The following is a 14,631-nucleotide window of genomic DNA, read 5'->3' as shown; positions in this document are numbered from 1 at the left end:
AGTAGGTGCTTAGTAAATATTTTATTTTTAATTAAAGTTTTTATTTTAAAGCTCATATTTTAAAATGAATTGTTATACATTAGAGGGGAAGTTTGTCGTAGACTTAGTGCCAAGTGCATCAATTTGTGCAGAAGAAACAGATGGAGATACAGGAAAATGGGGCTCCACTCTGGTTGAGATATGAAGAGAAGAATTTCCTAGGAGACCATTGGTGAATTGATGTGTTAAATATATTTTATGAATTATCTGATGTAAGAGAGTGTTTTTCTAGTTCAGATTCTGTCACCAACAGTCTGTGTAAACTCAGTGAAGAAATATAATTCACCTGTGCCTGAATGTCATCATTTAGAAAATCAGAGTTAGCAGTCTGTGCAGTGATCCTACACTCATCCCCACGATGACCCAGAATTTAAACGCAGCCCAGTGGAAGCTTGAATCCCATCGCGTCTCTAACATTTTATCAACTAACTACCCTTTCCTTGTTCATTTTAAAACTATTTTTAGAAGCAGCTCTCCCCCACCCTCTCCTGTCCTCTCCTGGGCTGTAAGCTCTTGTTTGGGAACAGGGATCTGAGCTTCTGAGCTGCTGGCATTTGAGTACATCTGAACATATCTCACCCCTGCTGTGACCAAAGGGGCGATGGCCTCTTGGGAACCCCCATCCTAAGCATGCACACTCCAGGAACAAAGCCACTTCTCATGGAGGGTGTGGTGGTAATTCTGAGGACTTGTTCCCTGCATTTTATGAAAAGCATAGACTGTAAGTGAAAATTGAAGAGTGATTTATGAAACAAAACAAAGACTCTCTGAAACATTGGGGGCATAAATAACTTTGATTTGGAACCCTTCAAATGACTACAACATGAAGGGAAAAGACTTTTCTTCCCACTATTCGGTCAGCGATTGACATGTAACTTGGCTTTGCCAGATCTCTAATGTTTTACAAAATAGCAACATCAGCTAAAGGGAGAAGATGCCTTTATGCTCATAAATGAGATACCTCTTGAGGCCCACAGAAAATTGAAGTGCCGAAATTCCTGTGTGAACCGGTAGGAATAAGAGTCTGTGGAATTTGGGCTCTTGTTATGGAAGCCCATGAAAGGATCCCGAGGCCAGATAAAACACGTTTCATGTTCGTATTTATTTCCATCCCTCACATTAACTCTTGGGGCCTAGAACCATGTTCTTTGCATATGGCAGATGATCAGTAGTTTTTAAAATTAAAGACTGTTTCTTCTAACTGTATGATTGTAAATGCATTTATATTTTTAATCTGAAAGATAAAGCTATCATGAGCTGTCAGGAGCTATCAGGAGCTAGTTTCTTTTGCAAGAATGAGTAGACAAAAATGGCCTATCTCTTTGGTGTGGTCGGGTGGAGGGAGAGTTCTTGGAAAAAGTAATCTGAATTGTGGTCTTAGAGCCATATGAGTCATTTGTTTGTACTAAACACTATCAGGAAATCGGTCTAATGTGCTACTGCTTCAGGAGAAAAGGTCCACAGTTCTTAGAATGTTGAAATCTGGTGTTTGAAAATATAAACATATTTTCTTACTCTTCAAAAACATATTGAGTCTGGATACAGAATACTGTGTGTATGGGTGATTTCTCTTCTTGATTATACAACTAAATAGGTAGATGGGTAGCAGATAGGTTATTACAGTATTGAAGGGATGGGGAGGAAATGTCAGGATGAAGTAGATAGAATGTCTTCAGTGTAAGAAGTGACTAAAAAATTAGGTCTCTTTTGCCTGGAAGAAGATGAAGGCTGAGGTGAAGATATGATCAAAGTCCACAAATTTCGTGAAAGCCGCTGCTGACATTATCAGGGACCTGTTAACCCAGTTCTAGGACATCTGAACCATAGGGCAGTCTTTGAAGTTTCAACAGGGTAGTTTTAGGAAAGATGAAAGGAACTACTTTAATACAGGGAGAAGAAAATTTATGGAAGTTTTGTGAAGTTACGGAGTGAAAATACTATATAAACATTTCCAGGGGGAGTGACAGCTCCAAATAAGGTTTATTTAGGGAAGCTTGGGGTACATTGAAAACTATTTAAGGTCATATAAAGCAACCATGTTCTTTATGACCTTCTCTTAGTTTCACTTTCTAAATCGATATATATGGAGTATGGGCTTCCCTGGTGGCACAGTGGTTGAGAGTCCGCCTGCCGATGCAGCGGACACGGGTTTGTGCCCCGGTCTGGGAGGATCCCATGTGCCGCGGAGCGGCTGGGCCCGTGAGCCATGGCCAATGAGCCTGCGCATCTGGAGCCTGTGCTCCGCCACGGGAGAGGCCCTGACAGTGAGAGGCCCGCGTACCGCAAAAAAAATATATATATAAATAATAATAATAAAATATATATATATATATGGAGTAAAATTAGTTACTTTAAGATGTTCATAGTCATTAATGAATTTTCATATACAGAGTTATTATAAAAATCCTGACATGCACTCAGTCAGTACCCAGTTAGACAATGATTTCTAAAACCCTTCCTTCCAGAAGATATCAGTATTTTCCAACAGGGGTCAGTGGAATTTCTGTTTTTTGTAGGAGACATGCATCTTCTGACCTTCAGCTGTAACCCCTTGGACATTGACATGATCAAACCCCTCCTCCTCCTCCTCCTTGGGGAGAGGGGGCAAACAAATTCATATTTCCATTACATTTTCTCATGGTGGGGAGTGACACACAGCACTCATATTTCCACTTTATTTTCTTTCAGTATTGTAATCCAACTGCATGGAAATCATGACTTCTTAACAACCAGTTCTTTCTGCACGTGGACTTTGCATCCTGATTTAGATGATTTCTGCAGAAATACCTTTTCTTCTTCCTTGCTGTCTGTCTGAATTGAACAAGCATCACTGAGGCTCCATGCAGAGCCTGGGGCAGCTCCGCTCTCACATGCATCTAACCTGGGAAGGTCCTCAGAGTAGACTTCCTGGGCCTACAAGCCCCCAGCTCAGAAGGGCGCTGTGCTGGGTTGTGTTAACTCTCTCTTGACATTCTTAATCTTTTTTTTTTTTTTTTTTTTTTGCGGTACGCGGGCCTCTCACTGTTGTGGCCTCTCCCGTTGCAGAGCACAGGCTCCGGACGCACAGCCTCAGCGGCCATGGCTCACGGGCCCAGCCGCTCCGCAGCATGTGGGATCTTCCTGGACCAGAGCATGAACTCATGTCCCCTTCATCGGCAGGCAGACTCTCAACCACTGCGCCACCAGGGAAGCCCCCTTAATCATTTTTGTATGTAAGGTCCCACATTTTCAAGTTGTACGGGGCCCTGCAGATTATGTAGCGGGCCCTGCAGATTATGTAGCTGGTCCTGGAGAAATGGGCATTGATTCCAGTTTTACAAATGAAGAAAGCAGTGCTCAGGACGGGAGAGCAAGTATCTCCTTAGAGGGACAGAGTTAGGGAGTATCTGAGACAAGCATCACATTTGAGGTTCCTAACTCCAAACCATCTTCCACGGATGATCAGGCACCATCACCATTGCCCCCCTGAGAACACAGCCGTGGCCTCAGCAGCATTGCTGTGGGAAAAGAGCCTCTGTCGGGGAGGGCAACTTTCCTAGTCAATGCAGGGAAAGCACAGCCACTTCACACTTTTTAGTTAAAGACTCACTTCCTCCTGATGACCTTGGACTGGCCTCAGCCTGATGGACAGGAGTCATGGCTGAGTGGTGGGGAGGGGGCGTGAGGGATGAATGAACAATGCTCTCATACTTTCCAATTAAGACATCCATCGAAGTCCTATGAAATGGGGCATTTTGGCATCCACTGTGAAGAAGTATTTTATGTTGAGTGATGATTTCCTCTCTGCCTGGGCCCTCTCCCTTTGTCCCCTTGCCTCGCCTCTGCCGGTGGTGAATTGGGGACCATGACCCTGCCGTGATATCACTGTTCAGGCAGCCGTGGCGCATGGCCCTGTCATCAGGAGCAGAACAATGATGCCATTTTCCTCTCAAGCTAGAAGGTCTTTTACCAAAGAAAAATAAAGTGCCTGAGGCCCCCCTGCCTTTGTTTTTTGCTGCAGTTTCTCCTTCACCCACCCGTCTCTAGTTTGTTCCTGTCCCTGCAGAGGTGTAGCCATGGGGCCACTTACAGGGATAACCTGCAGCCTGTTGATAAAATGCCAGTCACTGCCCAAGGCTGCTGTGCTCTTTGGTCTCTGGTCTTAAAAGTGAGGCATCATTTATGTACCTACGGCTTCTGTTCATGTGAATGAAAAAATGACCTTTTTCAATGATTCTTCAGCTAAAGGCAGAAGCATTGAAGCTAGATGGGAGGATGTGGGTTATCGGTGTAACTGAAAAATGTTTATAGTTAAGGGTCCTGGAAGAACACAAAAAATAAATTGTTTTGCCTAAGGAGAGGAGGAGGGGCTTGCTTTCAGACTTCCTTTGCTCAGCCATGTCATTTACGTCACGTTGCAGGCATGGCGTTAATAGCCTCATGACTTCAGCTGTTCCTGAAGTCGTCCCACTGGATTGGCTCCGTCGCTGGTACATGTTTGGGGGGAGGGGAGCAGAGAAGGAAGACACCCATCACTTCATTGGCTTGTGACATGAACTTAGTTCAGTGTTTTGCTGTCACCAGCTTGACCTTAATAGTTTTTTAACAAGGGGCCCCACACTTCCATGTTGCCCTGGGCCCTACAGATTATATAGCTGGCCATGCCCTTTAGTGCTTTTCTACCAACGCTAATGCTCACCACTGAATTCTCAAAATTCCTTTCCATGATTATAGGGGATCGCTTTGTTCTCTACTTGAAATTTGAAGATGTATGTTTATGTGCATCTGTGTGTGCATGTGTGTGCACATGTGTGTGTGTTTAAAGAGATACATGTGAAACAGAGGAAAAAACCTTCACAGGGGTATTTTGAATTAGAGATAAAATAATAGAAAAGCTCCTGAATCAGTTTCACATCCATTTGTCAGTGTGTTTGTTCCATCTGTTCCAGTATAATTTAATATCTGTCACCTTCATCTAGGACGTGATGTTCTTGGATGACACTTCAGTTTATTTAATTAGCACGTGATACAGTGGGTGACCCCTATTCTTTAGATGTGCCACATTGGAATGGGGGTCCTTTGCTAATATTATTAATATCACATCCCTGACCTCTAGTACCAGTAAGCTCACTGTTCTGGAAGTTGTAAAATTTGGTAAATTTACTTTAAAAGCATTCCTATAAAATTTTTTGAAATCTTGGGTATCGAGCCATTGATAATGCAGAGTTTGTTTCAGGTGATTGCTTATTTTATCTGGCTTCTGATTATAAGGAACACTGAAGATTTGGAGCCCATGTAACAATTGAGTGGTTACATATACAGTTAGAAGATGGAGGATGGCTGGAGCGTGAATGTTGCCACAGTGTCTGTCTGAGTGCTGGCCCAATTGAGATGGACTGAAGGGGACTGGAGACTGGTTCTTCTCCTCCGTGTGTATCCAGCAGTTCTAGGGGCAGCTTTGCAACATCCCAAAACAGGGGTCAGCAGACATTTTTTTGCAAAGCATCAGCTTGTAGACAGTTTTGGCGTTGTGAGCTATGATGTCTATGTTACAACTACTCAACTCTATGGTTGCTTCGCAAAAGCAGCCCTAGGCAGTATGTAAATCGTGTTCCAATAAAAAAGTGAAGCAGGCAGAGAGGTGGAACTGGCCTACTGGCATGGCTTGTAGACCCCTGGCCCATATATACCATTGGTGTCACCCTCGGCAGACAGGCTGGCCCTATGCAGGCCAAACACAGGAATGATCATCTCTTCACTCTCCGTCCTAGTATCAGAAAAGGACCTTAAAAAGTTTCATGCAGAAAGTAAATGGATAATAAGGCTTAATTTATAGTCCTTGCTGAGGCATTTATGTCTGTGTGAGGAGGGTGGGGGTAGAGGACTTGAGAAGGATGCGAGAAGGAGATGTGCTCTGGTTTGACTGAAGACAAATGAATGGAGCCCAATGTTTGTGATTGGCAGCTGGGGAAGGGTTTGTGAGTCCTCTCCGTGCCTTGGTCCACAGGACACAGACTGTCTATTTACCTCCCACCAAAGACACACCAATTACCTCCCCGGTGAATGGAAGGCACTCCCAGGAGGGATTCTCTGAACAGACACAAGTCCGTTAGCTGGTGTATTAAATCAGATTCAGCAGGATGCAGTGGCAAAGGCAATTTCATTCTTCTCCTGCATTGTCCCTCTACTGATGTTTTCATCCCCAGTGGGTGAGATTTCAGGCAGGTTCCAAAACTTCTCTGCTCACTTTCAGGGAAATAAATATAGGCTAATGTATTAGTGAGGGTTCTCCAGAGAAACAGAGTCAATAGTATACGTGTGCGTGTGTGTATGTGTGTGTGTGTGTATGTACATATGTGTGTATATATATCAGTATATATATAGAGGGGAGAGGGGAGGGAGAGAGAAGATATTTATTATAGGAATTGGCTCACATAGTTATGGAGGCAATCTGTTATCTGCAAGCTGGAGAACCAGGGAAAACACTGGTGTGATTCAGTCTGAGACCAAAGGCCCAAGAACCAGAAGCACCAATGTCTGAGAGCAGGAGAAGATGGACGTCCCAGCTCAAGCAATGAATTTGTCCTTCCTTCACCTTTTTGTTCTATTCAGGCCCTCCATGGATTGGATGGTGCCCACTCGAATTGATGAGGGTGATCTGCTTTACTTAGTCTATTGATTCCAATGCTAATCTCTCCCAGTACCACCCTCACAGGCACACCGAGAAATCATGTTTTATCAACTATCTGGGCATCCCTTAACCCAGTCAGGTTGACACATAAAATCAATCATCACAGCCTGGATCACTGTCTCTGGCAGTGACCTCAGCCAGGGGGTGGGGAGGGGTGAATATTGAAAAGGAGACATCTGGCATTGTCAACGATCGTGGGCTCTGCCCCACCAATACCTAGAATTAGAGTTTCTCTAAATAGAGTGAGGAGGTTCAGATGCCACATGGCCAGAGCAGAAAGGAAACCAAATGTCTCTTACATCCTTGTCCCTGGATTTTTTTCTGTACTTGTGTAAGTTTGTTCACAGGGCAGAGGCCTAAAAATGGGATATCTGGGTCAAAATCTGATGATATTTCCCAAATTTCCGTTGCAAAAGTTTATCATCTTATCAACAGTGCATGAAAGTTCTGATTTCTCCACACCCTCCAAATACTGGATATTTTCAGTTATTCAAGTGAACTGCTTTCACAGGAAGCATTAAATCTCGAGAAATTCCTTGTTGGAATAGTCTAAACTTGTGCTTTTTGTGACTTTATATACTTAACATAGGTGGTTTCTCTTAAAACAATAAGCAATAATATTTTCAAAGAGAAGTGCAACTGTTACGATGTTTAATCATTTTATTTTAAATCTCCCGGGAGATTCTAAATGTATTCTATAGTATTGCATATGCATTAATAGATATTAAAATATATCATTATGTATGTATGTGTATATGTGTGTAACACTGAAATATGTATATGTTTATATATACATAAAGAATAGCAAACTAAGATTATTTTTTCCCATGGTGAGATCACTTTCCAGTTACTATGAAAAATGTGTTAATACATTATATGGCTGATATACTCCAACAAAGAGAAATGTACCCAGCAAGATACTGATGCCAACCAAGCTCTTCTACATTGACATGTTTCCTGTGGAGTTTTATGGGTACCTCTCTCAAGACATCGCATTGTATGTGAGAGCTACATTTACTAAAGGTGTGGGTGTTAAAAACGGTATTCAAAATAATAATGACAGAAGTCCATGATATAAAAGTGTGAGAAAGCCTGGGTTTAGCACAATTAAACAGATTTCATTTCTGCAGGGAGTCTATGTGCCTTAATATGCTAAAGCTAGTTTGATCTCCAACCGGAGGAAATAATTGGGAGCTTTTCACTGTTGATGAAATTGATAGTTCTATCATGAGACTGTATCTATTTGGGGACTGTATATTAAAATTCGTAGTGTTAGAATATTTTGAATACAAGTGTCATCCTGGCCATGTACTGTTGAACAATGGTCCCCAGCCTTTTTGGCACCAGGGACCGGTTTTGTGGAAGACAGTTTTTCCACAGACTGGGGGTGGGGGGTGGGATGATGGCTCAGGCAGTAACGTGAGCAATGGGGAGCGATGGGGAGCAGCAGATGAAGCTTCACTTGCTCGTTCGCCACTCACCTCCTGCTGTATGGCCTGGTTCCTAACAGGCCATGGACCAGTACTGGTCTGCGGCCTGGGGGTTGGGGACCCTTGCTGTTGAGGACAGGACTGTATTGCTTTCCTGTGCACAGATACCCTAAATCAGGGGTGTTCAGTATTAACTGCAAAGTTTCCAGCTTGATGTAAACACTTCATAACGCTGGACTGACTGGTTATGCAAATGGATTAATTAGCTCCGTTTCATTGGAATCTAGACAACTGACATTCTTCCACAACTTCAAGTCTTCACTTGTTCTGATGGCGGTGACTTCTAGAACCAACTTCACATTTACATATTTATTAGTAATTTTAAAATTCCCTTTGATTGAGCAGTTATTATTTAAATCTAATTCTAGCATCTTATAGTTCAGTTCAGTTTTCTAATATTTTGAAATATTATTATTTCTCAAGGACGTAAACAGCTTTCCAGTCACTCCTCTGTGGGGGTTTGGATGGAGAGAATGGAGATCAGTTATCGATGTTATTTATATTTTCTGCTTGCCTGCATCATTGGGTGGTGTCTTCACATTTTCTCTATGCTTGCTATGTTGGGAACACACTTACCATCATGGTCACCTACCAAACACTGACCTTTCGATTCTAAGGTTTTCACCAGTGCAGTGTGTGTCGTTGGTACTCTGTAAACTCCTCTGTTCTCTAACATCTTATTTATCAGTTACTGGACACCTCCAGCCTCAGATGGGCATCTAGCACATGGCAACATTTCAGGTAATGCTTGTTGGACAAATAATTGGATGGTTGTGTTGGTGAAAGTTCTGCTTACCAGAGCTAGATGTTTTTTGTTGGGTGTTTCTAAAAATGCAGTTCTACGGTTCAACTGAGTATAGCTGGAAATGAGTTTTCTGCTTTAGTATTTCTCAAACTTGGGTTATATACATATGCATTTAAAGAAAAATAAGAGTTCTCATGGACTCACAGTGTTTATTTAAACAGCTTATAGTATGATGAAAGTATATACAATCTCTAATCTAGGTATAAATACTTTATGCTTATAAATTCAATAAAACAAGAACACATAAATTTATACATAAATATAAGATTTAAAACCAATAAAATTCAAATCAACATAACTTAATATGGAAAATTAGCTTTTCTGTTAAGAAACTGCCATTCCAGATGTAAGTATGATATACCTATGGTACAGTCTTGATTTAAGTGTGACCACCATAACTGCTGTATATACCTCACATCTCTCACTGCTTTTCTGTATTCAAAGTTCTCCAACCGCTTAGCCCCTTAGTCCTTATAACATTGTCAGATCACTTTGATTTCACTTGGTAGAAACACTTAGACATTAAGTATACCTCTGCAGTTGAACCATTATACCACAAGAATGGAATTATTACCCCATTTGATTGTAAAGACAAGCAAAATGTATGCTCAAAAACCCAGAAGCCATATACAGTCATGAGGTGGTTTGAGATGACAAAAACTAAATGGCCCTAGCTATGTGTGAAGGTGGTTGCTAACTGGCAAATAAAATACTATTTTGAGTAACTTCAACACAATAATTTAACTGTACAATGCCAGTAGTGCTTTGGACAAAATGAATAGAAAGAAGTCTTGAACTCTTCAGTAATCATAGTATCAGTGATAATATTCATATTTTTTAAACTTTTATATATTCTTAGGTAAAATCAATAATTATGTTAATGTCTTTAGAAACCAGAATCTTAGCACAAAGAAAAAAGTTGATACAGATTAAAAAATTAAACAAAAACTTTATAAGTTTAAATTAAACATATCACTGTGTACTTTTTTATTATTTTTATTGAAGTATAGTTGATTTAAAATAGTATATCAGTTTTGGGTATACAGCATAGTGATTCAGTATTTTTATAGAGTATACTTTATTAAAACTTATTTCAAAATAATGGCTATAGTTTCTTGTGCTGTACAATAAACATATCCTTGTTGTTCATCTATTCTATACTTAGTAGTTTGCTTCTCTTAATCCCATACCCCTGTCTTGCCCCTACCCCCTTCACTCTCACCACTGGTAACCACTAGTTTGTTCTCTATATCTGAGAGTCTGTTTCTGTCTTGCAATATACATTTGTTTGTTTTTAAATAGTGCTGCTATGAACATTGGGGTACATGTATCTTTTTAAATTATGTTTCATTTTCTGTGGATGTATACTCAGGAGTGTAATTGCAGGATCATATGGTAGTTCTATTTTCAGCTTTTTGAACAACCTCCATCCTGTTTTCCGTAGTGGCTACACCAGCGTGCACTCCCACCAACAGGGTCCAAGGGTTCTCTTTTCTCCACATCTTCGACTACATTTGTCATTTGTAGACTTTTTAATGATAGCCATTCTGACAGGTGTGATGTGATAGCTCATTGTTATTTTGATTTGTATTTCTCGAATAATTAGTGATGTTGAGCATCTTTTCATGTGCCTGTTAGCCATCTGTATGCCTTCATTAGAAAAATGTCTCTTCAGGTCTTCTGCCCATGTTTTGTTTAGGTTTTTTTTTTCATATTGAGTTGTATGAGTTATTTACATATTTTGGATATTAACCACTTGTTGGCCATATTGTTTGCAAATATTTTCTCCCATTCAGTAGGTTGTCTTTTCATTTTCTCGATAGTTTCCTTTTCTGTGCAAAAGCTTTCAAGTTTAATTAGGTCCCATTTGTTTATTTTTGCTTTTATTTCTTTTGCCTTAAAAGAAGGCCAAAAAATATTGCTATGATTTATGTCAAAGAATCTTCTGCCTATGTTCTCTTCTAGGAATTTTATGGTATCTGGTTTTACATTTGGGTCTTTAATCCATTTTGGTTTTTTTTTTTTTTAATATGGTGTGAGGAAATGTCCTAATCTCAGAGTCTTTTCTCCATTGTACATTCTTATCTCCTTCATTGTAGATTAATTGACTATAGGTGCATGGGTTTATTTCTGGGTTCTCTATTCTGTTCCATCGATCAATGTATCTGTTTTTGTGCCAACATCATGCTGTTTTGATTACTGTAACTTTGTAGTATAGTCCAAAGTCAGGGAGAGTGATACCTCCAGCTTTGTTCTTTTTTCTCAAGATTGCTTTGGCAATTCAGGGTCTTTTGTGGCTCCATATAAATTTTAGGATTATTTGTTCCAGTTCTGTGAAAAATGTCATGGGTGTTTTGATAGGGATTGCGTTAAATCTGTAGATTGCTTTGGGTAGTATGGCTGTCTTAACAATAGTAATTGTTCCAATCCAAGAGCACAGGATGTCTTTCCATCTCTTTGTATCATCTAGAGTTTCCTTCATTATTAATGTTTTATAGTTTTTATAGTGTATGTTTTTCAGCTCCTTGGTTAAGTTTATTCCAAGGTTTTTTTTTTTTTTTGATGTGATTTTAAATGGGATTTTTTCTTTCTCTTTATGATAGTTCAACTTTAGTGTACAGAAGGGCAACATATTTCTATATATTAATCTTGTATCCTGCAACTTTGCTGAATTCACTTATTAATTTTAATAGTTTTTTGGTGATGATTTAGGGTTTTCTATATATAGTATTGTGTCATCTGCAGATAGTGACAGTTTTACTTACCTTCCAATTTGGATGCCTTTTATTTACTTATTTTTCTCTTCTGATTGCTGTGGCTAGGACTTCCAATACTATGTTAAATAGAAGTGGTGAGAATGGGCATCCTTATATTGTTCCTGAATTTAGAGGAAAGGCTTTCAGCTTTTCACCACTGAGTATGATGTTAGCTGTGTGTTTGTCATAAATGGTCTTTATTATGTTGAGATATATTCCCTCTATACAAACTTTAATGAGAGTTTTAATGCGTTTTTTTTTTTTTTTTTTTTTTTTTTTGCGGTATGCGGGCCTCTCACTGTTGTGGCCTCTCCCGTTGCGGAGCACAGGCTCCAGACGCACAGGCTCAGCGGCCATGGCTCACAGGCCCAGCCGCTCCATGGCATGTGGGATCTTCCCGGACCGGGGCATGAACCCGTGTCCCCTGCATTGGCAGGTGGACTCTCAACCACTGCGCCACCAGGGAAGCCCTAATGAGAGTTTTTATCATGAATGGATGGTGACTTTTGTCAAATGCCTTTTCTGTGTCTGTTGAGATGATCATGTGATTTTTATCCTTCCTTTTTTTTTTTCCTGTTAATGTAGTTTACCACATTGATTGCTTTGTGAATATTGCGCCATCCTTGCATCCCTGGAATAAATCCCATTGATCATGGTATATGATCCTTTTTATATATTGTTAGATTCAGTTTGCTAATATTTTGTTGAGTATTTTTGCATCTATATTCATATCGGCATGTAATTTTCTTTTTTATAGTGTCTTTGGTTTTGGTGTCAGGGTAATGGTGGCCTCATAGAACGAATTTGGGAGTGCTCCATCCTCTTCAATTTTTGGAATAGTTTGAGAAGGATATGTATTAGCTCTTCTTTATATGTTTGGTACCCTAATTGTGATTCTAGATTTCCCATTAAAAGGAGCCAGTGCTCCTTGGAGAAAATGCTGATTCTGGGAATGGGCAGGAAATATATAAATGATCCTGATGACCAGCTTCTTGTTCCAGAAAGTGAGAACAGTAGCAGAATCATGACAAAAAGAATCAGAATGAAAGGATTCCCACCAGCCACATTGAGACAATTGAGCATCAAACAAGTAATAACTGCAATTTATCACAACACAGCATATTGCCAGAATCCATCAGATCACAATAATACTTCAGAACAGAAATGAACAGAAATGAAAAATGAAAAGTATGTTCACCACTTTTTTCAGACAAAATGATTATTCTAAATGTTCACCACTTTTTTCAGACTAAATGATTATAAAACTTGTAAATATAGGGTACAAAACAGGCGTTTATCCCACTTTATCTGTATGAATTGTGCTTCTGGGTAAAAAAAAAAAAAGTTGTTCAGGAAAGCTCTTTATAGAAATTTTGGCAGCAAAGGAAAGAACCATAGAGCTAGAATATCAGAATTTTGCGATCTCTAATGACGCAAAAATCAAGGTGAGAGTCATCAATGCTGCCAAAACCACTGGGTGAAGAACTGATAGAGAACTTGATAAGGCTGTGCTGAGGGCTCGGCCGTCACACCACCAAAGAGAAACAACTAGAACCCCAGGCATCTGATGTGGTACATTCCATCCACAGACAACTCTGGTCCCCAAACCAGTCTCAATCTTATTAAGCCTCTGCATCAGTGCTGTTCAATAGAAATATAATGAGAGCCAGATGGGAATTTTATGTTTCCTAGTAAACACATGAAAAAGGTAAGGAGAAATAAGTGAGAATTAATTTTAACAGTATATATTATTTAACTCAGTGTATCCAAAATATCACAATTTCATAATGTTATCAATGTAAAAAATATTGATGAGAGTTTAAAACATTTTTTTCCTACTCTGTCTTTGAAATGCTGTGTATATTTTACACTTGCAAGGATATCTTACTTTCGTTGCTAAATTTTCATTGGAAAAACTTAATCTGTATTTAGATTTTCCAAAATTTACAGTTAAAAAGTAGATTCACATACCAAAGCTGTTCCAATCATACTTGAAATTTTTCCAGTAACAATAGAGTATCAGTTTTTAAATTTACATTAATTTCAATAAATTAAAGATGCTCACAGGAACCACATTTGAAATGCTCAGTAGCTGCTGGGCAGCACAGATGTAGATCTTTGTACCAGACTCCAGGGACACACAAAGGACAAGGGACCGAGAAAGAGATAGAAGACAGCACAAGTATGCAATCACCAAAATCCAGATTGGGGAAAGCTCTGCAGGACAAGGAATCTGGTTAACTGCAAGTTACAAAAATAAAAGACGAGAGAACCTCAGATTAAGGAGATTTAAGAGACTTGTCAGCCAAACATAATGTTTAGAATGGGTTTGGATCCTGATTTAAACAAGCCAACCAAATATATACATATGCCTGTATAAAGGTGTGCACACACGAGCACACACACACACACACACACTTAAAATCAGGTAATTTGAATTGTATATTTATTTGTAATATACTTTTAATAGAATGAGTTATTGCTAATTATTGTTATTACTGATCATGCTATTGTGGTTATATTTTAAAAGAGAGGGCCTATTTGTCAGAGACACAGACTATTTACAAATGAAATGGTAGAAGGTCTGAGATTTCCTTCAAAATAATCCTATGGAGAGTAAAACGATTGTGTGGGACTTTTAGGTGAAACGTGTTGGCCGCGTGTTCATAATTATTGAAACTAGGTGATGGGGGCATGGGGGTCTAATATAAAACTGACAGCATATTAAGTAATATTAAGAATGCTGACAGTTTAGTCAATATAATGGTGTGCTATGACATTTTTAAAAGATTCTTATTTGTGATTAATGTGAAATCATATGAAGTCTTAGATTTGGCTTAAAATATTCCAGAAGAGATAGCGGGATTGTGG

The sequence above is a fragment of the Tursiops truncatus genome, chromosome 2 (genome assembly GCF_011762595.2).
Source record: "Tursiops truncatus isolate mTurTru1 chromosome 2, mTurTru1.mat.Y, whole genome shotgun sequence".
NCBI lineage: Eukaryota > Metazoa > Chordata > Mammalia > Artiodactyla > Delphinidae > Tursiops > Tursiops truncatus.
The sequence above is the reverse complement of the archived record's forward strand: the minus strand, read 5'-3'. Positions refer to the sequence as shown.